The 26,101-nt window shown below is 40.6% G+C and overlaps 1 protein-coding gene across 4 annotated transcripts in view; it reads right to left on the bottom strand.

Moving 5' to 3' along the window:
• GABRG3 (gamma-aminobutyric acid type A receptor subunit gamma3) overlaps positions 1-26,101 on the bottom strand; it is a 668,605-nt gene that overhangs the window by 579,753 nt on the left and 62,751 nt on the right. Inside the window, exon 1 of one of the 4 annotated variants that reach the window (XM_032342309.1) lies at positions 6,263-6,316. The exons of the other annotated variants lie outside the window; for them this stretch is intronic. The gene's annotated coding sequence lies outside the window, so the exon portion shown is untranslated. Of the gene's footprint in view, positions 1-6,262; positions 6,317-26,101 lie in introns of those variants that run through there. 4 annotated transcript variants of the gene reach the window in all.

The following is a 26,101-nucleotide window of genomic DNA, read 5'->3' as shown; positions in this document are numbered from 1 at the left end:
GTGAAACTTACATATTTATAAGACTTGCTTAAAAATGGGTTCCACTCATGCCATAGGATGGAGTCTGAACAGAGGTGGGACGTATGACACAGGGACAAGTCATATGTGGCCACTGTAGGGGCCAAGGGCAGGCTGCCCCAAAATGTACCATTTTGCTATACTAATTATTTTAAATAAAGTTATTGAGCAGACAGCCTGTGCAAGAAGGACCCTCAGATCTTCCTCAGATCTTTGCAGGAAACAAATCCCCATGTGAAATTACCCTCCCTGTACCAGGAAGTAAAGAGACATCCTTTTCACCAAAGACAGGAAATTTAGAATTCCTTTTTAACTGAAGCTCCCAAGGTTAAGCTTTTCTTTTTTTTTTTTTTTTTTCTTTAATTCCTATCAATCGTTCATGAATTTTATTGTCTCTTTGCCTAAAAGTACAAAAACTGCTTGCCTTGGTCATTTCATTAGATCTCAATTTCATTATTGAGCCTCTGTGTGCACATAATAAAATTTTGTTTTCTTCTCCTGTTAATCTGCCTCAGGTCAATTCAATCTTAATCCAGCAGGAAGACCTTAAGGGTAGAGAATTTTTCCTTCCCTTCACCACAGTAACTCTCAATGATGAAAAACAGATACAATCTTGAAGATAATCATAACTACTTGATACTGTTCCAGAACAGTCCCTGTGCTACATCACATGCAGTGATAACTCACCAACAGGAAGCAATACCCCCAAATGATTTTTGTCTGTTTATATTGACATTCAAGGCACAAAGCAAAGTTTGGACAGCATTCAGAATGTTGAAAAAATGTGTTTTGTTTTGCACAGAAGGTGGTATAACTGGAAGCTGGACACTTCCCTTCTCCTAAATTGGAGGACAATTTCCACCCAGGGAGTCTGCATATCCACCCTCTGCCTCTGGTTTGTTTCCCCAACATGCTTACAAAATTCTTTCTCCTCTAACTTGCTTCTCTTTATGGTTCTTCTGGGAAGTGCAGCTTGGATCACCTTCAAATGATGGAATTTACCAGTGTGATCAGAAACAGTTGAGGATGTTTGAAAATAGATTTCTGTCCACCAGACAGAAAAGTATTTGGAGGGGAGCCTGTGTGGCTCAGTGAGTTAAAGCCTCTGCCTTCGGCTCGGGTCATGATCCCAGGGTCTTGGGATCAAGCCCCAAATGGGGCTCTCTGCTCAGCGGGGAGCCTACTTCCCCTGCTCTCTCCGCCTGCCTCTCTGCCTACTTGTGATCTCTTGTCTGTCAAATAAATAAATAAAATCTTTAAAAAAGAGAAAGAAAGAAAGAAAGAAAGAAAGAAAGAAAGAAAGAAAGAAAGAAAGAAAGAAAAGCATTTGGAGAAAGCACAAATCCACAGGCATTGTTGCAGACTCTCTGAATTCATCCCCTCAGTAAGCAGGCTACCAGGACATTTCACTTTTGTACATGTGTAACATTGGGCATATCTTTTACAAGATGATAAAGTGAATATTACTTCTAAATAAGATCTACTTTTCCTGATTACGATTGTGATGCCTTCAGATTGTGTAACATTTGGAAGACTTAGTAAAGTATAAAGAAAGAAATTTAAGTCATCCAAAATCCTACCTCCTAGAATAACTACAGTTAACATTTTAGTCTATATCCTGTCGGTCTTCCCCTCATATGTATGCATATAAACCCACTCAGGCACACACATATGTATGGAGAGGAGAGAAAGGGGAAAGATGGTTGTGTTTGTACAGTGTGATTCCTGCACTAGGCCTTCTACTAGAATTCAGTTCTTTGATACCCAGTAGAACTGTAAAAGTACATGATATTTTAGAGCCTTTCAATGTAACCCATTCATTTTATGGATGCAGCAATGAAACAGGAGATGTGGAGTGGCTTTTCACAATGACCCAGCTATGTGTGGAGCGAAGTAGCCTGCCTCTGGGTACAATGATCTCTCCACTATGTCATGAATGTCTGGGTAAAGTGTTTCATCCCAAACTGACACTCAACCTTGGGAAAATCACAAGTCCAAAAGTATTGTACATTTTGAAAAAGCATCATTATGGTTAAGACTTCTAAGGAAAGATGCATGGCTCAAGGGCACACTGCATCCATTTAGCTATTTCTGTGACATCCAAGGTGCAGGACTGCAAGCTTGCAAGAACAGGGACAGAAGCAAAATTTTTTGATCCACAATGTGCGTGCCTTCTTTCAGTCATTTATTTGCCTTGGGATTTGCAGTCCCATTTGCCAGTGAGAGAGAACAATTTCCTATTTAAAGTGAGGAGTCTCTGCAATGTTTGAGCTGGTGTGCTTGCTGGAAAACAGAGCCCTCAGATCCATGGGTATTATCTATCTCGGAAGACGTAGACAGCCGAGAGAGTGAGAGATTAGAGAGCTCTGTTTAAATAAAATATTCTTATTACAGTTCCAAGGTAAATGGTTTTCACTTTTCTTTTTCAAAGTGTGAACAATTCATTCCCTTCAATGTCCTGTTCTTTTGCAATTACGCCGCCTCTTTATCAGACAGTCTCTCTTCTACCAGATTAAGAAAGGGTTCCTGCTGGTTCATCCCATGAAGAACTAGGATACTGTGCCATTTATTAATTAACTGCCTCTCAGCTCTGAATTTGCCCTTCATCGCCAGTTCATGGAAATGGATTCGGGCCCTCTATAAATAGGTTTTCTCAGCCTACTGGAAGTAATTTTTTCAACAGGGGTGCTGTGGAGACACTGCAAAGGGTTGCTTCTTGGTTCAGGAACTTGCCCAGCAGGTTCCTGCAGTGTGTGCCACTTACCCAGTCTCCACCTTCTGCAGCATGGCAGGCTCTCCAAGGCCTGGCTCTGAACAGCGCAAGTGGCTTTTCCAGGTCTAGACTCCTGCAGCACCCATTTCCCCTGTGCCCAGCTCCTGCAGTGTGGGTGGCTCCTCTCACATCTACCTCCTTACTGTACAGCAGTCAGTAGCACCCAGTGCCAGCAGCGTCCCCAGCACCCACCTTGGGTGATTCTGTAGTGGAGTGACTCCCTGACTGGACACCTCCCAGTAAAGAGACTTTCCCAGCAAACTGGAGAGTGGATTTCTAATAAGTTCCACTGGTGCCGGACTACATTGACTTCTCTGTCACTCAGTGAGCCATGGCCACAGTCCCTCCAACAATTCTGCATCATATCCCCTGGGGACACCTTCTCCGGTGTCTCTCTACTTTTATCCTTTCATTCATGTAGTTTTCAGTGTTCTTTTTACTTCTTATTCGCCAACCCCTTTTTACTCCAATCTTCTGTTACCGTTAGTAATTCTTTGTATTAAACTTCCCCCATTCAAAGTACGACACAGCTTCTCTGTCCTGAGCTGACCCTGACAGATACAAGCATCAAGCTGTCAGAGCTCTATGGTTGCAAACAATATGCACGGTCTCTATCTAACTAAGAACAGAAGTGAGATTAGTAAAAGAGCATGAACAGAATGAAAGGGAAGAATGAAGGGGAAGGCTGGAGGCTGGGCTCAGAAAGGACAGCAACTTCAACAGATCTAGTGCTCTAGGTGTCCAAGTTCCTGGGAAGTCCTTCCTTGGGTCAGGCTTCCTGAAAGCAGAGCCTGAAATGGCGGTCTTGGGCAAGGGATATACTGCAGGAGTGATCTCAGGAGAAGGAGAGTGAGGAAAGCAGATGAGGGTAAGAGAAAAAAGCCAAGCAAGAAGGAGGTCTTAGCTGGAAGCAGACTGGCCCCATGGACCATATAACAGAATTACTCCACTTATGGCAAAAGGGCCAGCGCCTTGTAGCAGCTGTCAGTCTCTGCTGTCCTGGGAGAGTAGTACAATACCTCCTACATAGAGTGGTTCCATTCAGCATGGAATGTTCTCTGGAAAGGGGCAACCATGAGCTTCAGCTTGCAGCTTCTTTCACAATATATTGTAAAAGAAGAAAGGAAAGGATAAAAACCTCAAATAGACACAGGCAGGGCCTGTGAATCAGGACGTGGAAACTTTGACCCTAATTCACAATCCTGATACAACTGGCTTTGAATAAAACAGGAACGAGATGTCAGGAACATGCAAATAGCTGAAATGCTTTTTTGTTGATTTTATCTAGATGGATCTAGGTCCATCCAAGTTCAAAACATGTCCTGTCTTCACGAAACCTCAGGTCCTCTCATTTGGTGAGACACAAACATAAAATACTATAAAATGCTTCTTTGACTGGGAAAGGGAAACTGTATGAAGGAAGGTGTTCAGGCTGTAATATATTTTAATGTGTTTATGGAATTAAAAAAAAGTAGGAATATTTCGTTTATGTATACATCAGTGCTTTCATTTCTCTTGAGAGAAGTTCACAAATTAGCCCTCTGCATTCCCGAAAGTCATATACACACTGAAGTTGTTTGTATGTTTATTTATTACTTTGTCCCCCTTACTCCTGAAAGCTCTTCCCCAACATCCTGGCACATAAATTTAGGTATACAATATTTTATTTTTTAATGTTATTTTTTTTTCAGTGTTCCAAGATTCAATATTCTAAATAAAAATTATAAATCTCTTCACCCTTAGAAGAATTTAAAAGGATAAAATCAAGACAGATTGTTCTGGAAGTATGCAAATGAAAGTGATGTTATCTTCCAAGTTGAACTGGAGTGAGAATCCAGGAAATGTGATCCAGGTGGTGCCTCCTGAATCCTGATGAAGTCCATAACTTTCCCACCATCGTAGCCACTCTCTCTGTGATAGCCTGCCAACTCTGTAAAACTGCTTTGAGGTTAAAAGATCTTTCCATTTTTTAATGAAAATTTGTTCCATTGCATTTTCCAGAAAGTAATGAGGTATTTTTTTTCTGAAAAATTCATTGGAATGACAATTTATAAGTGAATCAGTAAGAAAATTTAGCTTAAAATGAGTTAAGTATTTTGCATTTGAAATTCAATTTTGCAAACATTCATGATTAATGAATTTTGGTTAAAAAAAGACTAGCAGAAAAGAAAAAAGACACTTTTTCAACAGAGAGCAAATTATAAAGGGTGTTTTTTAATGCTCTAAGAAAACAATACAGTTATTTAAGGGAAGTTACTTAAAAGTTATTACTTTGAGTGCTTGACATAGAGTGGGGCTCAGGCTGAAAACTATTTTAAAGTTTTCCAAAAACTTGAAGTGCTTCCATCCAACTAAGGACAACACTAGTCTTTTCTGAAATCCCTCAGTCAACCTGGGGTCTACTTTAAAGTGCTTGCATTTTGATGGTGGCTTTCTTTTTCTTACAGAAATATCTGAATTATAGCATTAAAAAATTAACATCTCATCAAAATTAGTCCCAATTGTTCTAACTGTTAGTGAGGTGCTTTCTCTTGTCTACGGTTTGAGCCCACTAGTCTTTCAGACCGCTTAGCTGCGAAGTTTAAGCAACACTATATCTCTAAGAACCATAGATACAGAATAAAAGACCACCGTGATTTCAGGGATATATAGAAAATGGCAGAATAAATTAAACTGATGACATCTTTGATGCTCAAAAGATATAGTCAGTATTAAGAAAGTTTTGTGTGAACATGTGTATATTAAGCATTCCTAGTTCTATCAAGGGTTAGGGGAAAAAAAAATAGGGGGGAATTTTAGGAAAGTCTGAAATATCATTTTTCCAAAAAAAACAATTTTTAATCCCTGCAAACAGCCATTGTCACTTTAGCTCATTTATTTCAGCTATCACTGAGCAATATTATAGAACTATGATCATGCAAAATTAGTCATCTTCTGGGAATGTACATTGGAAATAAATGTCACTTTCCCGCAGAGAATACTCTTCCCTTTAAAATATAAATCCAAGCTGACATGTCTAAATTGGCCAGGATTTTGTCTATATGAAAAAAGAGGTCCACACAATGCTGTAGCTGTCTGGTTCAATTCCCTACAGAGGATTCCAGTGGAGATAAAAGCTAAAAGTATGCTTGGGTTGTTTTTCTATTGTTTCTCAAAAAAAAGCATGTGAAGTGCTATGATCTCTCAGGCTGTATTGTGGCTTCAGCAACTGCCTGATGGCTGCTCAGAAGACAGCAAAGTTGTGTTTTGTCCTCTTCTCTTTTCCTGTTACCTCTCTGGAAACAAAAAATCTTACACCACACATCTTTTATCAAAACAACACAAAGCACATAAACATAATTTGAGTTGACTCCCAAATTCCTTGTAAGACTGCTGGTCTACACCCACAGGATGTCACCAATGGGAGGCATAGAGACCCATCTGTTGTACTGCATAGCTTTCAGGGGACATGCAGAAAAGAGAGAAACTTACTTCCTGTGTCCTTACCACTGACCAACCAGAGGAAAACACATATTCCTGGAACTCTGCCTCCAATTATTCCTATAATAATGAAACAACTTCATATCATTTCAAATTTTCAGAAATATAGACATACATCTAGGGCCAGGTTTGCGATGAATCCAATGTTTACTATGGGTTGGCTGAAAGCCCCAGTCCTGAGACAACAGCAAAGACCTACTTAAGAAATTTGTTGTACAAATAAGAATCAAATGCATGCATTTATTTATTCAGTGAATTTCTTTGATTCATTACCAGTTTGCTAAGTGTAAGGTAAATAGCTAACCGAAGCTTTCCACACGGCATTGCCAGTACAGTGGGTAGGCACTGTAAAACCCAGGTATCAGTTATTGGAAACTACAAAGTAAACAACATGGCACCAAAAAGAAACTGTGGGGGAACCTACCCTAAATGATGTGGCATGTAGGCCTTTCTGGGAGGGTCTCTGTTACTGGTGGTCACCTCTGGTGACTTCTGAAGAATCAAGTTTAACTGCTTCAATTTAGTGGCTTGCTTTTACATGGATTAAAAAAGATAAAAAAGGGATAAACTTTAATGAATGAAATGAAGAGAAGGTGGAATGAGTACTGGTTTTTAATGCACCATCAATAACTTGTTCTTTATGGTTCGAAAATGTGTAATACTACAAGCATACCAAGGTGGTATGCAAAGGTGATCATGCCGGGAATTGCCCTTGAACATTCTGCCATGATGAGAAGAGCCAGAATGAAGACCTCTGTTAGCCACTCATTCTTTAAGTGCCTTGAACCTCTAGTGAAGGTGAAGAGGAGTGAAATGAGGATAATCAAAAGAACAAAAGGCAGCAATGTTCTCCATGATTCAGCATGCTTTCTGAAACCATGATGCTAAAGGACACCGCCAACCTGAGTCTTCACTCGGCTGTGGGCCAGCTGGTCACCTTGACTGTCCCACCAAGAAGGGCAAAAGGCAGAAAATTAAATGTTCCTTTCCTCCAGGAAGCAGTGGGACTGGAGTTCCTGTAAACAGTGGGATTCATGGATTTAGGGGAAGGGTAAGAAAAGCTCTGTGGATTTAACAGCTTTAAAGAATCCAGAGAATCCAAGATGTGTAACCACATTGCCTTGCCTAGCTGGGCCCTTCAAACTTGATGGTCAAGTAAAGTTTACCTCATCTGTCAAAAATTTTCACTTTCATAACTCTAATGAGACTTACAATGGCCACCTTCTTCCTGCAACTCACCCTTGTGAACACTAGGTGTTTTAATCACCTTTGCCACAATGTCCACAATCTCCAAACTGTGGAAAGAGCCAAGATACCCTTCAACAGGTGAATGGATAAAGATGTGGTCCATATACATAATGGGATATCACTCAGCCATCAGAAAGGATGAATTTCTATATCAACATGGAGGGGACTAGAGGAGATTATGCTGACTGAAATAAGGCAAGCAGAGAGAATCAGTTATCATACGGTTTCACTTATTTGTGGAGCATAAGGAATAACATGGAGGACATTAGAAGGAAAAGAAAAGTGAATTGGGGAAAATCAGAGGAGGAGACAAACCATGAGAGACTGTGGTCTTTGAGAAACAGAGAGTTTTAGAAGGGCATGGGGTAGGGTGAGCCTGGTGGTGGGTATTAAGGAGGGTGTGTATTGCATGCATAAACAATGAATCTTGGAACAGATTTAAAAAAATAAAATTAAAAAATAAAAAAATGGAGAAAAATCACCTTTGCCCACTTGTTTAGAAGCCATTTGCCTCTTGTATATCTCATCCCTCCACCCCACTCCATGGACCTGAATCTTCCCATTTTTTCCCCTCCTGAAACCCAAATCAACACTTGCATCTTGAAGTAAAACATTAAAATGATTTATTGCTTCTCCAGAGACAGTAGCTTAGTCAGTCATTTCTCTAATTAGGGACAAACAGGTACTCTTACTGGACAAAATGACTTTTTGTCCCTAGATAGCAGTGAGGGCTAGCATTTGTTGGTTTCCCATTAACACTGAAATTATGCCCATCAGATGGAAGAGGATGCAAATGAGAAAGGATACAGAGAAAGTGAACAGGCAGGGCAGCCAGTCCACACCAGCCCATTTCCCCTCTTTCAGATCAGCCTGAATTTCCTGAGGTCAGGCATGGAAGACCGTCCATTGGTCAATTCCGTGCTCACTAAAAAGAAAGCATGACTACTGTGTTGCATGGCAACCCCACTGATTGATTTCTGAAACAGTGCACAAGGATTCCCAAAGCCATCTGAATATCTGCATTTCCCGTCTGAAGAAATATATGTTGAGACAATAATATGTTGTCATTGTTGTGACATAGACACTGACAACTTTTAAACGCAAAACTCTTTTTTTTTTTCTTTTAAAGTTTCCTTTTTTTTTTTTTTTTTTTTTTTATCATGGTTCCAACTTTGCTTTTGCCTTGCAACAGTTTAGCCAGGCTTAGGCAAGTGAGTAATGCAAAGCATATATTTTATCTTTTGAGCTTGTCCCTCCCTGGGGAAAGAAAGAGTAATGATGTTTGCATTTTTGCAGTGCAGAATATGACTTATCATGAGACTGAACTATAATATATGAATTCCTATTATTTGCCAATCACCAGCAAAAATAAGAAGTGAAGAGGGTGTCAGATATATTTGAGCTAAATCCACTTATTTTATAAATGAAACAATAAACTTCAGAGAAAGTAATTTGTTAAATTTCTCTTTTAGGGTTTACTTTTAATTTTTTTTAAATCCTTCTCAGTTCAGTAAACATTAATTGAGCCTTAAGTAGCAAATATTAACTGATCCTATCTGGTCCTCATGGGGCTACAAATGAGCACAAATATCTGTCTGAACTATTCACCAAGTCTAGTCAACATATCTATTCCTGCACTCAAGCTAAAGACTGAAGTATTCCCAGTCTTTTAATAGTGGCTGTGTTCAATCACAGGCACCCATCTGAACACACACACACAAAACCATCAGTGCAATGAGCTGGTTTTCTTCTCTCATGACTCTGTGCTAGTCAGCTCTATCTACACAGGAAGCTTAATAGAGGTCAGAACTCTGAGACAAGCTCATGGATATCCAGACAGTTCAGTGGTGTGGTCAGGTCAGAAACTCCACCAGAGCACTAGAGTCTGGGGAAGCTGAGGACAGGCATGCGACACAGGAACACTGAGAATAGGGCAGCTGCCTTCAAACGTTTCAAAGGGAGCCTGTGGATAATTGGTTAGAATTATTCTGGAAGACTCCCGGCAGCAAAATACAGGACCAGTATGTAGAAATAAAATAGGCTGATTTTAGCATCATGAGAGGAATCTTTTTATGAATTCAAATTGTTCAAGCATGGAAAATGCTGAAGCAGAGGCAGGTGATCCTGTCAGGGATATTTCCTACTCAGGGAAGGGGCACTGATGTTAAGGCTTCTACCAGGTCTGAGTTACCTTTTAAAACCAGGCTTGTTGCTGGAAAATAATTTACTTGAGGTTATCGACTAAGCTGGGGTCAGAGCTGGAGTTTCAGTCCTTAGGGGAAACACTTTTTCCTTTTTCTTTCTTCCTTTTTTTTTTCTTTTTCTTTTCTTTTTGTTGTTGTTGTTGTTGAGAGGGGAGAGGCAGGAAGATAAAAGATAGGGAGACTGGTTCCATAAATCAATCTGAGCATTTTCTTTGAAACTGGTACTGATCATAAATCCCTGGCTGTCTCTGACAGGTGTGTGAGAACAGGACTAATAAGCACATGGATTAAGCCTGAGAAAGTTGTGATCATAATCTAAGCAGTTTTTATCCAGCCCAACAGTTTGTTTTTTAATTAAATGGTAAAATATGATGCTTAATTTTAATAACAAAAAAGGACTAGTTAGTTCAATGGAACATTGTTTTGTTATCATAGACTTATTAAAAACCCTAATTAGTTAGCCGGCCAGAGTTAAGAATCCAGCCAGTCCAGGATAGGGCATGAGACCAAAGAGTGTGGCATTTCTTGTGATGACCCACTCAGGCCTTCCTTGGGGGAACCCATGAAACTACAGAGTTCATTGCATCAGCTAAATATAAGAATATGTGTTTGGTCAAATCTCCCATCATCATTAGAAGTACACAATAACATCTCCATAAGGTAGCCTTTCATTTCCTGCCAGCACAGACACACTTGTCCATGTATTATTTATCTTTATTGGGAGAAGAAAATATTAAACACAAGATAGCAGGTTCCCTCATCCTTAATAGATTTCAACTTTGTACTGTGAACTTGTCATCTATTAAACTTGAAGTGTTTAAGTTATTGGCTTCACTCATTGGAATCATATTGAGGCAGTGCCCATTGCCTCATTAGGTAAACTGCAGAATATTTAAGGGCATTTGATGGCTTCCCTAGAAAATCACAGGAGGAACAATGGAGCTATAGTTGGAACTGTTACAAGTCAGGAGAGCTAAAGAGAGAAATATTAAAAAAAAAAAAAAAGACAAAACAACAAAAACAGACCTAAGGTATCCATCCCTTTACAGAGAGGAGGGAGCTTTGGGGCTATCAGATTCATCTGTTTTCAAGCACACAAAGTAATCAATGAGACTGGCAGAGTGTGGCTAGCAGAAGGAAAAGGTTACTCTTTCCTTCCACCCCCACAGCTGGTATGTGTGATTCTACTTAGCAAGGGCTCCTGTGTCCTCAACACTTGTTCCTCTTTGGGGGCAGACTCTCATCAGGAATTATCTTTGTATCCCCCTCCCTCCACCTAACATGTAAAACAGTAATTTGACAGGGTTCATTGAATTGCTTTGCCTGTTACTGCAAGTATCTGTTGACATTTTAGAAATCTCAGGGACCTTCTGAGGCTGAGTTGAGTCCTTCTGGGCAGGGAGTTTTTTGCAACATGTGGCCATGACACAGTCCGTTAGGTCTGAGTGCCTGTGGGGCTGCCAGATGTTTGCTAAAGAGTTCCCAGAACAACATGCCATGATTTTGTAGGACCTTTGTAGAGCTTCAGTCCTGCCCAGGGGACCTGGTCAGCTAGTAAGGAAGTGCACTGACCAACCATGGAACGAGTTCAAATAGGTAACCACCTTGCCTGTCCTTTCTGGAGACAAGCAGAAGAGGGTTTATGTTTGAAAGAGTCCAATAGTCTTAAGTTCTCCTCTCATGGGAATTCATGACCACGAATGGTTCAATATTGGAAATTAAAAACAAACAAAAACAAAAACAAAAAACAAAAAAACTGGATTTTAAATTCTCTTTCATGCATGCAAATTAAAGTACACATTTTCAAAGTCTGTAGTTTCCACTGTTCATCTCTTGGTTTAAAACCACGATGAATCATAAATGCACTGTCTATATTCTAGCATTTAATTTTGGAAAGCTGATAAAAGATTATAGTTAATAGGACACGTTCATACATAATTTAAGGAAATAAACTAGAAGGGGAACATGGTTCATTCTCCAATAAACTTTGCACAGCAGTATGACCAAATTTTGATGCTAGAAATAACAGAGACTTAAGCAAAGAACAAACCTTCCCATACCCTGGTGACTGGTGCAGAAACTTACACTCTCTGTGGTGCCACCTGGTGGCTCAATAACCTAATTGTGTCTCCTAACCACAGGGGCATTTTCATCAGGTAGGTAGATTTGCATATGGGTGCAAATCCTTTTACTTTGCAATAATTTACCTTCACAGGGTCTCAGTCTCTCTTGAACATCTAAGCTGGAAATGAAAAAGGATATTTGCCAAACTTCTTCAGGTTTCTTGACAGGGTGAGAGAAACGCAGGTGGTTTTGGTTGACTATAGATATAATTTTAGCCTTCTCTTTGGGATTGGTAATGAGAATAAACGCATAGCTAGACCCCTTCAGTAGAGTCAAAGAGGATGTGGAGTTTGTTTGTCATGTGCCCTGCTAATATCACTTTTTTAAATAGATCCAGATGGCCTGAAAATAATCAGACATATTTATATCAACACAGTTTTCAATCTGTGACAACTGTGGTGCATGTTGCCCAGAAGGAAATGAAAGAGACTTGTTTCTGCCAGGTGAGTCACCCTGTGCATTGTCACCATATGATGGGGGGAAACCATCAGTGAGGAAAACAAAAGAAATGCCGTGAGAATCTAGGTTTAGAAATTGTTACAAAATAGTGATAAAGACTTGATTTGGAAAGACATTCTCATTCCTTGTTTATTGAACCATATTTTCAAATTGGAATAAAAGTTAAAGTTATCCTGGTTATCAACAGCAATTTAGAAATTACAGGACAAAATACTCCTCATGTAACTTGTGCAGACTAATGTAGTGGCAAAGACTGCTATTTGCCCACCAAAATCTATTCTCCCAATGTTCTATATAGCGGTGTTACAGATGGAAGGTGTCTGATAGAAAGAAACCTGTTTCATAAACTCTCTTGCAGCTGATTGTAGCTCTGGGACTTATCTCTCTCCAAGAGAAATGTGGGCAAACAGAAGTAGAGAGGACCCCCCAAGCTTCACAGTCACATGCTGAAAGTGACAAGAAGCATGTACTATGAGCCTATTTCCTGGAATGACTGAGGGACTAGATGAGCCTACCAGCCTGAAATACTCACCTCCAAATTCCTACATGAGAAACTTTTACTCTCTTCAGATCACTGAATTACTTGGACTCTCTTGTTACAGCAGCTTAGTGCTCCCTATCCAACAAATCAAACTCTAAATTTATTTTAATTTTGGCCATGGGATCCAAAATCTGTGTGTAGGCTTCACAAACAGTTTTATTGGTCACAATGGTTGCATTTAGCTGAAGATATTTTCAAAAAGCATTAAATTGTAACTATGGGATGGGATGGAGGTGGTAGCTAATACTACAGGGTACACCTTAAACTTACACAATGTTATGTGTCAATTATATCTCAATAAAGTGGGAAGGGGGGCACATACTATAACAATATAAAAGCAGTTAAGAAGCAATTTTATTTTATACAAAACGGATAGTTACATACTTAGTGCTAATCACATATGACTTTACAATAAGTCAATGAATATACTGGAATCTAATAGACTAAATTAGTCTTCATAACTACACGGATACAATCAGACAGTACATCTGATTAGACATGTGATGGTGGTTCTTAGTTTCCTTTAGAGCAATTTGATTAAAAAAAAAAATACCTTGACAACAATAGATCAAAACAGTTGTCCAGAAATAGATGTGTAGGTAGAGATTTTGGAGATTTATAAATTGATTTCCCAAATTCAGACATACTGTGACTTCTGGGAGAGCCTAGCGTAGCTTACTTCCTGTTCAATAGATTTCTCAGAACTTAATCAAATTGAGAAATCAAATGATTCAGACCTCTGCTGAGTATTTTCACCCTAAAAGGGTACATCTAAAGCTTAAAAGAAAAAGCATACATAAAAATCTTTGTCCTCATCCATAGTTATTCAGTCAGGTTCTGCCATCTGTAATCCCACTGAACAGAGGACAGCTCTATAGAGAGAGCTGGATATGGACTCCCACTACCTTCCAGTTGATCCTCAGAGACAGGGCAAACCGGGATACCTAGGCTTCCTAGTAGAAATCAGCATCTCTCTTGTTCTCTTCTGGGATATTGAAGATCTGTGTGACCTGATGTCTTATCATTGTGAGCCATCGTGCGAATTCAATAAGATAAAACTTCAAGATCAAAGACTGTCTTTGGAGATGGAACAGATTAGCACACTCTTCAACAAAAGTCCATGGCCTTGCCGTCCAGCTGTTTGTAAGAATCTGCATGCTTCCTCAACTTTGGGAAATATCCCTAAAATTCACCATGAATGTGAGTGAATAAATAGCTTCGCAGTTGAGCTCTCACAGCATGCAACAAACCTGACTGCACAGGGCAGAGCAAAGGCCTCCTGGCACTGCAGTGGGGCTAGACGTAATGAGCTTCATTCTGGACATATGTGGGAACTTCTTTTTTATTACTTTGTGTCAGGGACTTCTGGGCAAGTAAACGTGGCTTTTCTGTGTTTGGATTAAAAGGGAAATATCTTGAACGATATTGTCTTACACCTACCAACCAGTATTGTAAGTTTCCAAAGAATGAGTACATGGTAAAATCCCTTTTAAAATGACAGCACATTTTACATAGAAATGGCATGGAGGCCATGCCCAAAGGGAGCACTAAGGATAACCTGGAGAGAAAGACTCTCTTCATCGCCAGTGCCCTCTGCTGTCCAGTCTTTTCAGACAGTATAGAGGCATCCTTCAGGACTGTGCTGCCCTGTAAGTGTATAAGGCACAGACAGTTGAGCAAACCCCAGATGATTCCATGACCCATCCTCTGGAATTATTTTGTTTTCATAAATCTGAGACATTTAAGTTGTTTATTTGCCATTTTCTCCTAGATTTGGAGATTTCCAAAGCCTAAATATCCATAGGTGTTGAAGCCTTCTTGTTAATTATTCAAAAAACGTTCTCTATTGGAACTACAAGAATAGAAATTACTTAGCCTAATAAAATCTTTGTCTGATCACTTGTACTAACTGGTTTTGTGCAAAGGACCCAGTTAGAAAATGTCTTTATTAAAGTTCTCAGTGACTGCAGGGTACAGATGGTTTCTCACAGATAAGCTCATGTTCATGTGCTCCATGGTAGGAAGGAAGAACTGCTCTTGAGAAGAACACCAGTATCAAACCTGGGCATGCCCATTTTCGTGTCCAGGTTTAATACTCTGGTGATTTTTCTGATGGAAAAAAAAAAAAAAAAAAGGCAGGTGGGACCAAGTACTGAATGCTTCAAGACAGCCAAGGTCTTGCTGGGGGATTTCATGTTTTCCACCTGGAGAATGGATATAGAAGAGCACTGTCTACTTTAGACTCTGTCTTCATATATTCAGTGCTTTAAGCAAGGAAAAGCACAGAGTCTGCAAAGTGGGAGAAATGGCCTACATTCTTGTAGCATGTTTCTTTGAGGAAGGTTCAAGCACTTGTATATATAGGAACTGGGTGACCTACTGTTGCTTTCTCCTGATAAAAATGTTGGGACTTAGGAGGAGTCAGTAAAGGAATCCAGAATAATATGCTAGAACCATTCTTAAAAATCCAGTGTATGATTTAGTTTCATTCATTTCAGAATAAATATTACAAATACAATGAAAACAACCTATTTGACCACCTCTCTCATCTTGCGTATATGTTTTCTGTTTGCAGTGGATGCTTTTGTAGTGGGGCTTAGGGGTTCCATTTGGCCCATGCATAACGTCCTAGCAGATGTGACATGGTGCACTTCATATGTGGGCTTCTCAAAATTGGTCCCCATAAACCCCAGCATTATTCTCCCGCTAACATTGGATGACACATCTCACCTCTCCCCATAGTCCTTCACAACATTGTGTTAGCACCTTTGAGAACATCTTGGCTAATTCCCAGGGTAAAGTCTGGTATTCATTTTTATTTCAGCACCCAAAACAATGTCTGATCTAGAGAAGGCAGGCAGTACACATTTGTTTAATGAGTTACTGCCTTTGATTACTGATTTAATAATTGTTTTGTACCTGTGTTTTCTATTCATGATTCTTCTTTTGTAAATTAAAAAATATATATTTTTTTCCCAGTGTGTATGATGGTGGTTTATTTTTCCTTATTGGCTTTTGAGAATGCTTTTATCTTTGTTCTCAAACCTTTAAAAATCTCTATCATCTACCTTTTCCATTGTCTCCTTTTGGTTTCCTAAATATATAACATGTCATTAGCAAGTAATAATTTTAGAACAAATTTCCCCAAGTTATTCACCTAATAGTTCATGTTACTTTTTGTATTGATTGAGTTTAATATTTAAAAAAATTACATTGTAAAGGCAGAAAGGTAAGGAAGTTGCTGGAGCAGGTGTCATAAAACTCTGTTCTATAAAGATCCAGAGATCAAAAATTTCAGGTTTGCAGGACACAGAATCTATCACACATTCTTCTTTTGTTTTGGGGGCTTTGTTGGTGGTATTGCTAATGCTGTTCTTTTTTTTAATAATCTTTAAAAATGTAAAGACTTTTCTTAGCTTAGAAGAAGGAAGAAGAAGAGGAGGAGAAGGAGGAGGAGGAAAAAGAGGTAGAGGAGAAGAGTAAAAAAGACAAGGAAGAAAGCCACATCTTGCTCCTATCTGGCCCATGGGCTGTAATTTGCCAAACCTTGCCCAGTTTCATGTCCAGGTTTGATACTCTTGCTTAAAGGCTGACAATCAGTCTACAAGGACTCTGTCTCAGGGTCACTGCGGAAAGGAACAGTGTTTGTCACTAAGGTTTTTGTAGTTAATCTCAATGATGACAAGTGTTTCCTTCTTTGTGTTACAGCTGTGACATTTGCACAGCTGCATCTTCTTGTCCTTTGATGCAGACCACCTTACGCCCTGTCAAGTAGTCCCAGGCTCTGCAGAAGGTCCTTTCAATGTAATACAGAGTTTCCCTTGCAAGCATTGCCTTTTGTGTAGAGATTGATCTAAATTCATTATATACCACAGAGGTACAGCACTTCATCGTCCTTCACTAGCTTTCTGAGTTAAGCAGAGTAGTCATAGGAAAGTCATCACAAAATAAACCTTTTATTACAAGGAGGGTGCGTTTCCACCCTCCTTGTAATGGCCAGTCGAGGTTTATAGTTCTGAGACTACTCATTCTGAGAAAATTTGAAAAATATGAATTTTGCTCTGACGTCTTATTTGGAGGCAATTCTTTGACAACTTTTATAATTTTTCCTAATGTTAGTTGTTTACTTCGTGGGTCCAGATATTACAGCTTATCTTCCCTATAAATTGCCAATTTTATTTAGATTTTAAAACTATTAACAAAAACTATATATTACATTTTTTAAAAATTAATGGTTAATCTATTTGCTAACTCTTTTGTCCCATTCATTTGTCGATATTATATTTTTTTGTGTTCTGGAAGCAGTAAAAAGGATGTGGTCTGCTATACGGAGACATGAAGGGCCCTCAAATGATTCATTAAGGGGTTACCAGAGAAAAGATGTGTCACACACTTGGGATTTTCTGTGATTAATGAGGGGTTTATCCTCCACAGTTGGACCACAGAATGATGATTTTTTTCTCCCTTCCTCAAGTGCCACATTCTGAGGCTCCAGAGCCTGAAGGCTCAGTCCTTCATCATAACCTGGTCTCAAGCGGAGGCAAGGAAGTGAGAAACTTCTTCTCAAGACAACCAGAGGTGTCATGATCAAAATAACCCATGTTCCAGGAAACAAAGATCAAGAGTGACCCATCTCGGGGCACCTGGGTGGCTCAGTTGGTTAAAGGACAGACTTTGGCTCAGGTCATGATCCTGGAGTCCCAGGATTGAGTCCTGCACTGGGCTCCCTGCTGAGCAGGGAGCCTGCTTCTCCCTCTGCCCTTACCCACCCCTCATGCCCTCTCTCTCTCCAAAAATAAACAAAATAAAATCTTTACAAAAAAATGCAACGGTTAAAGAAACGACCAACTTTACCAGAATGTTCGACATTCAGGTGACAGGCAGGAAAAACAAAGCAAAAACAAAACGAAACAAAAAATAACAAAAAACACTATGGGCATATAATAAGTGCACAAAATTTGTGGATTGCATCTTACTGCCTAAATGATTCTGGTTACACCTAGACTTGGTACAGCATTTATATGCTAGAAATTACCAATAGCTTAAATAGACATTGAACAATATTTGAATCATTTTCCTTTCATCCTATATAGTGGGTAAGTGTCTTAACCTTTTCATATGAATTAAGAAACTACCAAACTTAGAAGAGCAGAATCACTATATTGAATCTTACATTGTAAACAAACTACTTAAGTATGGCTATTAGCAACATTATGACACATAATTTATTAGCTACTAGTAATATTTTATTACTATGGTAGATTATAATTTCATTATAATTATACAGTTATAGTTTGTAATTTGTTAAAATGAACAATTAGTTGATAAAATGTTACAACTTAATAGAAAAACCTTGTAAAAATGATGCATTGTCATCAATTTGGAAATAAAACATTAATTATGAAAATAATCAACACCAGGAAGTCTGAATCTCAGAGTCTTAACTCAGCAGCATAACTTTGTTTACTTATCTGAGGAAATCTTGCTCTCTTGGACTAGTAACAGTTTTACTGTTAGTAAAATCCATACATCCTCCTAAGATCCACTCTAAGATGGAACTTTATTCTAAGAATGGTAGGAAGATGGAGGGATGCATTCTCTCTAAAGAGACAGGTAGACGAAGCAATGTGCTATCATTGCCCGGGTAGGGAGAGCCTGCTGATGCTGGCTGGAGCTCCTGTGGCTTGTGTTATAGCTGAATCCACTCCTGCTCCAGGGGGTGGGGTGGAATGTCATATGAAGTCAATGCTGCTGATCTAAGAGGCTAAGAGTCAGAGCTCCCCATGCAAGAGCATAAGGAGAAGGGAACAGTCCAATGCAAAGTTGCTCTTTCATAGAGAAATAAAATAGTGTAGTTTTTTTTTTTTCTAAAGCTAATCTCCCTGTGTGTTATCCAAGCACAAATGGATACTATTTGAGTTCATGTGTATTTTAGAGATGAAAACTCACTTAAGAATCTGCAATATACACAGGTATTAGAATGACAAGATGTACCACAAATTACCTTTAAACCATCTTCCTCCACCAAAAGATTCTTGCTTCATCTCTGCTTTTGAAAAGTCCCATCTCAGAGCAAGAGAGAGGAACTCACTTATAATAGGTCTTATTCAACATATATCAGAGAACACTGCAAGTCCCTGACATAATTATTTCATTAACTAACATGTATAACAGGTTCAACCAATACAAAACAAAGGCTCAGGGAGGGCACATGCATCCTGGATATGGTCACTCCTGGACTTCTTGCCTTCCGTCCCCCACAATCCTCCCACCCTTCCAAGTTGGGTGTCTTTCATCCAGACACCCAACTCTCCTGAATTCTAGCAATCTGTACATTTCACTCATCCTTTTAACCTACTTTTCCTGGAGGGAGTAATTACTAGTTAATGAACTAATTATACATATTTACATGTGATATCTGGTATAATTATAAATTAATTTGATCGATGTTCTATTGTCTCCACTTTTCAAACATGGAGATAAGAAGCAAGATAGTCCAACCCTGAAAGTTAGAACGTGTGAGCCCCGATTTGTCTTACTCCATGCCTGACAACTGCTCTCCTCTCCACATCTCCGCAGGGTGCTGTGCGGGTGTCCCAACCAACCACGTGTGTGGCTCTTAACTATTACAGTCAGTCCCCAATGCAGGTGAGTAATCGGTAAGGCTTCTAGGAAGAAAAATGAGCTGCAAATTAGAAACCGTAAGATTAAAACCTGGAAGACACTAATAAAAACAGTGTGAATAGCCAGTGGCTAGTAGATCTTTCTAGAAGATTTTGAAATTGCATGACTGCATAATAGCTTGCACGGGTGATGCTCTAATTCATGGGATTTGGGGCTGTGTAAGCCTGTCAAGTGAAACAAAGTTACTACTTGAAGGTACAGATTCACTGGGAGATGGACTGCATCCATTATTTGTGAGACTCAGTGCAAAATAAAACACAGGGCCCCTTAGTCAAAAATTAATAAAAATGTGAAGATAGTGACACAAGAGCATTAAACTCACATATGGCACCCTGTGCCTGCATACGGCACTCATCTATACAGCTGCCCTATGAAGGCAGCTCAGCATTTTTCATCATCTCTGCAATTCTGCACTCTTTCTCTAGTGTCTGAGCGCAGACTTCCTCCAACAGGTCTGTGCCCCACAAAGGTGTACAGAGCCCAGGTATGGTGAGCAGTGAATGTAGGGGCCCTAAAGCTCATGGAAGAAAGTCAGGGACTGACTATACCCGAGAGTCATGAAGTAAAACAGAAAAAGAGAGAGGATGGGGGAAACAGACCATTTCATCAAGACCTTCAGGATGTGAGATACAAACCTTGTATTGGCCAGGGGCAGAGAGTTAGAAGGACCAAGTTCCAAGGTGGGATGTACCAGGTTTAGACACAGCAGAAGGGCAGGGGAGATACTGGAGGAGCCCGGCACTCTGAGCTAATCCCAGGCCGTGAGCTTTGCCTTGGCTAGGGGAGTCTGAGACCGGGGTGTCACTACCTGGACGGCATAAGAGTGACATCTCAGTGACACAAATTCAAGGTAACAGTTAGATGGTCATTTAAGAGGAAGATGTCTTTTTTATTAGAAAGAATTACAATGCCAGCTCTCAGGGAGCCAACGGATGTTATGATTTCATGATTTTATATTAGCATGAATGGCAGTGTCAGGAGGCTGAAACCCTCATCTTTTTCTCAAATAGCTAAAATCTACTATGGGTGTCTACTACCATGGGTGTAGGAACAGGAACAGTGGGACTCTGGTGGCCCTGCCTGTGGTCCTCATGGAGGGGCTGCACTCACTTGGAATCTCCTGATCCTGCAGGTTCTTCTGCTCTCCAGGACACATCCCCAGAAGACTCCGCTGCTGGGACCAGATTAACTCCCTGCGGCCTTTCTAAGCAAATTCCTGTTTAGGCATTTGTTCACTTGTTCTGCTATGGGTCTGGCCCCTGGAGTTTATGAGGTTTCCCCAGAGACTGTGATATCTACCTGGTCCAGTCCTGAAGGCTCTGGAGCAGAGGGTGCGCTGGCTCTGAAACCAGACCAGTGACCACTCTTGGGAAGGGAGAGAGAGTCTAGGTATCCAAGCCCTCAGCAAAGTAATGAGCACCTGACAGGCATACATTCTGCCTCCAGGGGTAGTAGGGATGAGGCTCTGGGGCAGTCATCGGCAGGACCTTTGCCAGAGCCTCCTTCCAGGCAACGGTAAACACCACCCCCTCAGCCCACGATGGAGCCCAACTCTGCTCCTGCTAGGGTGTCGCCTCACACAAAATAATAACCCTTTTGTGTTATCATTTTACTAAATAGAAATGAGCTGTCCTCAATTCATCGGCTTAGACCCCCACTTACCTGATTCTCTAATTTTCTGTAATTCAGTTGTTTTGCAAATTAAATCCTTATTCAGGTTCAAAACATTTAGCAAAATGACCTCTGATTAAAACCTAATAGATCCAAATAAAGATAAAGTATACAATTAAGCGCTGTCTCCCGGGCCGAGGCAATCCATCGTGACTCCACTTTCGGCCCACAAATAGATTCACGCTGCCTCTCCCAGATCAGCAAAGTCGGTAGCAGCCCAAGAGCAAATGCAATAATATTTCCAACTCATTTCTTTTAAGACAGCGCCTGGCCATGACCCTCTGTAGCTAAAAATGATTTTTCAAGGATGCTTATGAAGTATCAAGTTGAAAAACTTATAACTGTGTATCATCAAATATATTTCAGGCACTGAAAATTCCCTTTTCTGTATTCAATAGATGCAACGTCAATACAAATGGAACCACCTTTGTCCTTTAGCTGAATGTTTTCTCATGCAAGAGACATATGAGAACCAAGAATCGTGAACATGTATCGGAGTTGTATAATTAATTATGATATGACTTCGGGGCTCCCTCCAAGCCAGGCCTTGGACATGTTTTTGTTCATCAAAATGACAGCCAGTCCTGACAACTACAGTCATGAAGGCACTAGACCTCATTCTTCCTCAGTGAGGCCACAGATAATTATGATGGGCTGTGAGGGTGTGTTGTATCCTTTACACAAGAGTGTACCCCTGGACTTTTTATTCCCCAATAATGCTGGTAATATAAGAAGCACAAGACTGGAAAGTCTCAGTGAGTATACAGACACTTGACCAGAATGTTCCTTCAGAATACAGCCACCTAACGATGCCCAATATGCTGGATTTTAAATGAATATGTCGTAGTTTATCTCTGGAAAGCAAGCAAGCATGAACAGTTATGTAACTAGCTAAGTAAGTAACTGATACCATATGGTCCCACTGAAGACATTATCTTATGCTCTCTTTCGCCATCTCAGAGTATTGAAGAGAGTCACTGAAGAAAGATTTTAAATAAATAATAAAACATATAAAACAAGAAAGACATAGAGACATGACCGTGATTAACAGTTCAATTTACGTACAATTCTTCCTGTAGATATCCTGCTATTTTAAGCGTTTGTGAGCTGCAGATGTGCCTCATGATTTTTTTACCTCCAAAAGAAGCCGGGAAGACAAAAGTATAATGAATGTTTTCTTCCAGTCCAAGACTGGAATAACATTGTAAAAGCATGTGCCTACTTTCTGACTCTGAAAACCATGCCTCCCATATTGGAGAGCAATGAAACATGAAGATGAAGTGAATGTTTGAAACTAGAGTTCAGAAAATTTCCTATTAATGTATTAAAGAGCAAAAGAAGTATGGGGGAAAGTCTTCTCCCATGACGCAGAACTGCAAACCAAAGACTGGCGAGGAAACTGTGTGTATATGAAGATGTATATAAAGATGCGTGGTCAGTCTTCCTCATCTTTTTACACACCCTGTCTCCTCATCAGTCTTTAGTTTGCAGTTCAAGTGTACAGCGGCTCAAAGCACAGCAGAGAAGTTTCATAGCTGTCTCCACGCTGTTGGAGAAAACAGGAATAGGCCAGAGAGACACTGAGGAAGAAGAACTAATTTAAGAAGAATATAAGGACTCAGGGCTTGCCTGCCTGCTCCCTGTCATCATTCTGAGTTCTGAACTTTCCACAGTTCTCAAGTCAAGCTAACATCCACTCGCCCTGGCTGAGACGCGAACATAATTAACACCACCATTTGCAGACAGAGAGATTGAAATTGTGCTCCAAAGTTAGGCAGGGTTTCTCTGTACACTTAGGATTAACTGGCCTGTTGGTAGGGATGAGGTGTTGCAACAAAGTGAGGGAAAGCTACCCTGCAGAGGGCACACTGCCGTTGGAGTGGACAGATGTGGGCATGGGTCTCAGGCCAGTGTCTAACTGCACTTGATTCCATCTCTGAAAAGATACTGATCATACTGCCTAATGGGGCTCTGTGAGGACTAAATGAGATAATTTGGGTAAATTTTTTGGTAGGTATTGGGAACTCAGTAGGTGCTAGTTCCATTCCCTTTCTCTTTCACTGAAGGCACATCTGCTTTTGATAAAGCAAAGTACTGTGACAGCCGACGTCCCTTGATACCCAGCAATTTCAGCAGATTTATGGTTTTGTGCTCTAGCTGGAAGCTGTTTAAATTGATTTTGCCAAAGCATATATCACTTCATTCATTCCAAATAGTTTATCTCGTGGTACACACTAGCTGCACTCCAGAAAGACAAAATGGATGAAGTATGTGGCTGAGTGCAAACCAATAGGATGGGGCATAAGGTAGCAACTTTCTCCAGTCTGTTCTCCTGGTCAGAGCTAGTGAGATGTTTTTCCCCTCTTTGAGTGTCTGAGATGTGCCATGCAGCACTCACCAAGAGACTTTTGCGCCTGCTCTTCCTTCCTGTTCAGGATGCCCTGATGCCCAGCCCAGGACTCCCACCACCTGCTTCTGTGGTTAATTTCAACTAATCTCTTCAGATCTCAAGAGTTCCTCAAGGAATCCTCCAATGATCTCTGATCTAGGTCAAACTCCATCATACCATCACTTCAAAGCTGCTCACTCCTTTTCTCCAATAACTCACCTCAACTTGTATAATAATCTGTTTCAGCAGTTATGTGAACTCATGGCTACTATACTTTCTAGGTTTTAAAACCCAGATTTCAGAGGCCATGTCTACTTTTGGTTTGCAGTTCCAAGTGCAAGCACAGCAGAGGAAGTTTCATGGCTGTTTTCACAGTACTGACGAAAACCAGCACAGTGACTGGCATAAAGCAGGTGTGTGATCATTAGCTTCTGAAATGGCTCTCAAATATCTCCTCCTCCTGACATTCCAGCCCTTGAACATTCCCCACTACCATGTGGGTTGGACTTAATGGTTTGCTCCTAATGAACAGACTATGGCAGAAGTGATGGGGTATCACCTCCAAATTAGATAAGAAAAACTTGCCTCTTACACACTTCCTCTCTTACCCCCAACCTTCCTTCCTCCTTCCTCCTTCTTCCTTTTCTTCCTTCCTTTCTCCCTTCCTTCCTTCCCTCCTCACTCTCTCTGGCCTCTCTCTAATAAAACTGTGTGGTATAATGTGGCAAGAACTAAGGGCGGCTCTAGCAAAGGCCAGCAAGGAACTGAGACCCTGAGTCCAACAACCAGTGAAGAACCAAGTCCTGCCAACAGCCATGTGAGTGATGCCAGAAATGGATCCTTCCCCCAATCCCAGTCAAACACTGACGTGTCTGAAGGTCTGGCCTCATTTGCCTGTGAGAGATCTTGGGGTAGAGATGCCCCCCAACTGTTCCTAGATTTCTAACCACATAAACAGTGACACAAGAAATATGTCATCTTAAGTCACTGTTAAGATAATAGATTATGCTGCAATAGATAGCTATCCATACTTAACTGTATACTCCTGACTTGATAGAGAAATATATACTGATGGAGAAATGCATATTTACATCCAAGCAACAGGGAAAAAATATGGTGTTTTTCTGAGTTGTAGAAAAATGAAGTAGTCCACCAAATTCAATTCAAACAACAATTCCTCCTGGGCTTTGCTGAAGAAAACATTACTAAAGAAGTAATAGATGTTGGAGCTGTGCTGAAAGGATGGAAATCTATTTGTCTGGGCAGGGAGGAACTTTCAGGCAGTGGAAGAAGCATGCACAAGCTAATCAGATTCAGGTAGAGCAAAAGACATTTACTGAGCCGTCTGCTAAGGGCCAGCCATTGGAGCCCTGCAAACGCGGGACCCCACCCATAAAGGCTTGCCACTAAATACAACACACAGACCTACAGAGAGAAAGTCAACAATGGTATCCGCTAAGTGTCTAACACACATCTGTACCAGGCTCTGTAATCACTCCCGAGAGTCTGCTGCTCAGCCTGGAATGATGGCAAAAGACTGCTTGGGAGGAGAAGCACAATAACACTGATATAGGCAAAGAAAGGGACTGAGAGCATTCCTGGTGGAAGCAATGGCACCAGCCAAGGGACAAGTCCCATGAACCTTGTGGGGAGCCTGACATCCACGGCAAGCAGTTTGGAGCTGAGCCCAAAAATATTGTTCACATAGAAAGAATGTGAACAGGCAGCTATGAGAAGTGACCAAGAGCCCCTAGGCTGGGGAGCCTCTTGCAGTTATCATGCCAGCAACACCTGGTGACGTGCCAGCAAGTAGAAGGGAAGGCAGGGATCCAAGGATGGTACCCAGGGAAAGGGAGCCATCAGTAATCACACAACCACATGAAAGGGCAATGCGACTTCCTCAAAAACTTTTCAGCAGAGGGATGGTCAGCTTACTTTACACATTCTGGAGGTTACTTGGCAGCCATGTCCAGGAAGGATACAGAAGGAAGACACCAGAATCTGAAGCAGCAGGAGGGAGCTGTAGCATTCTAGGTGAGGGATTTTCAGAAGACATTCTATGGGCCTCCGAAAGCAGGTGGCTTCCTGAGGTGGTGGGAGGGTCCAAGTGGCATGTCTCCAGCTTCCTCCTCCTTCTTGCCTCAGAGAAGCTCAAACATCCACCCATTTTATATATTTTGATTCTGTGTAAGAATTTAGAAAATAGTGTGGGGGTGGGGGGCTGTAGAGCTACTCGATTGAAATTCTCTAGTTCAGGTGAAAAATCATTAAGTATGAGATTTTCCATCAAGAGTGAGAGTGTGGATACAGAGGGGATCCATCAGGGCAGTCCTTTGCATCAAGATAGGCCATCTGGGTGTTGTCGTCACTGAGGCCAGTTTTGGCTCTCTACCTCAGTTTCCTTTAAAGAAATCATACACCACAAAATAAGACCCCCAAAACGGAGACCTGCCTTTCATGTAGGAACAGAGCTGGGTTTGGAGGATATCATCCATCCTTCATGGGTAAGA

The sequence above is a fragment of the Mustela erminea genome, chromosome 5, assembly GCF_009829155.1.
Source record: "Mustela erminea isolate mMusErm1 chromosome 5, mMusErm1.Pri, whole genome shotgun sequence".
Taxonomy (NCBI): Eukaryota; Metazoa; Chordata; class Mammalia; order Carnivora; family Mustelidae; genus Mustela; species Mustela erminea.
Note: the sequence above shows the minus strand (reverse complement) of the source record. Positions and strands in the feature narration are given on the sequence as shown.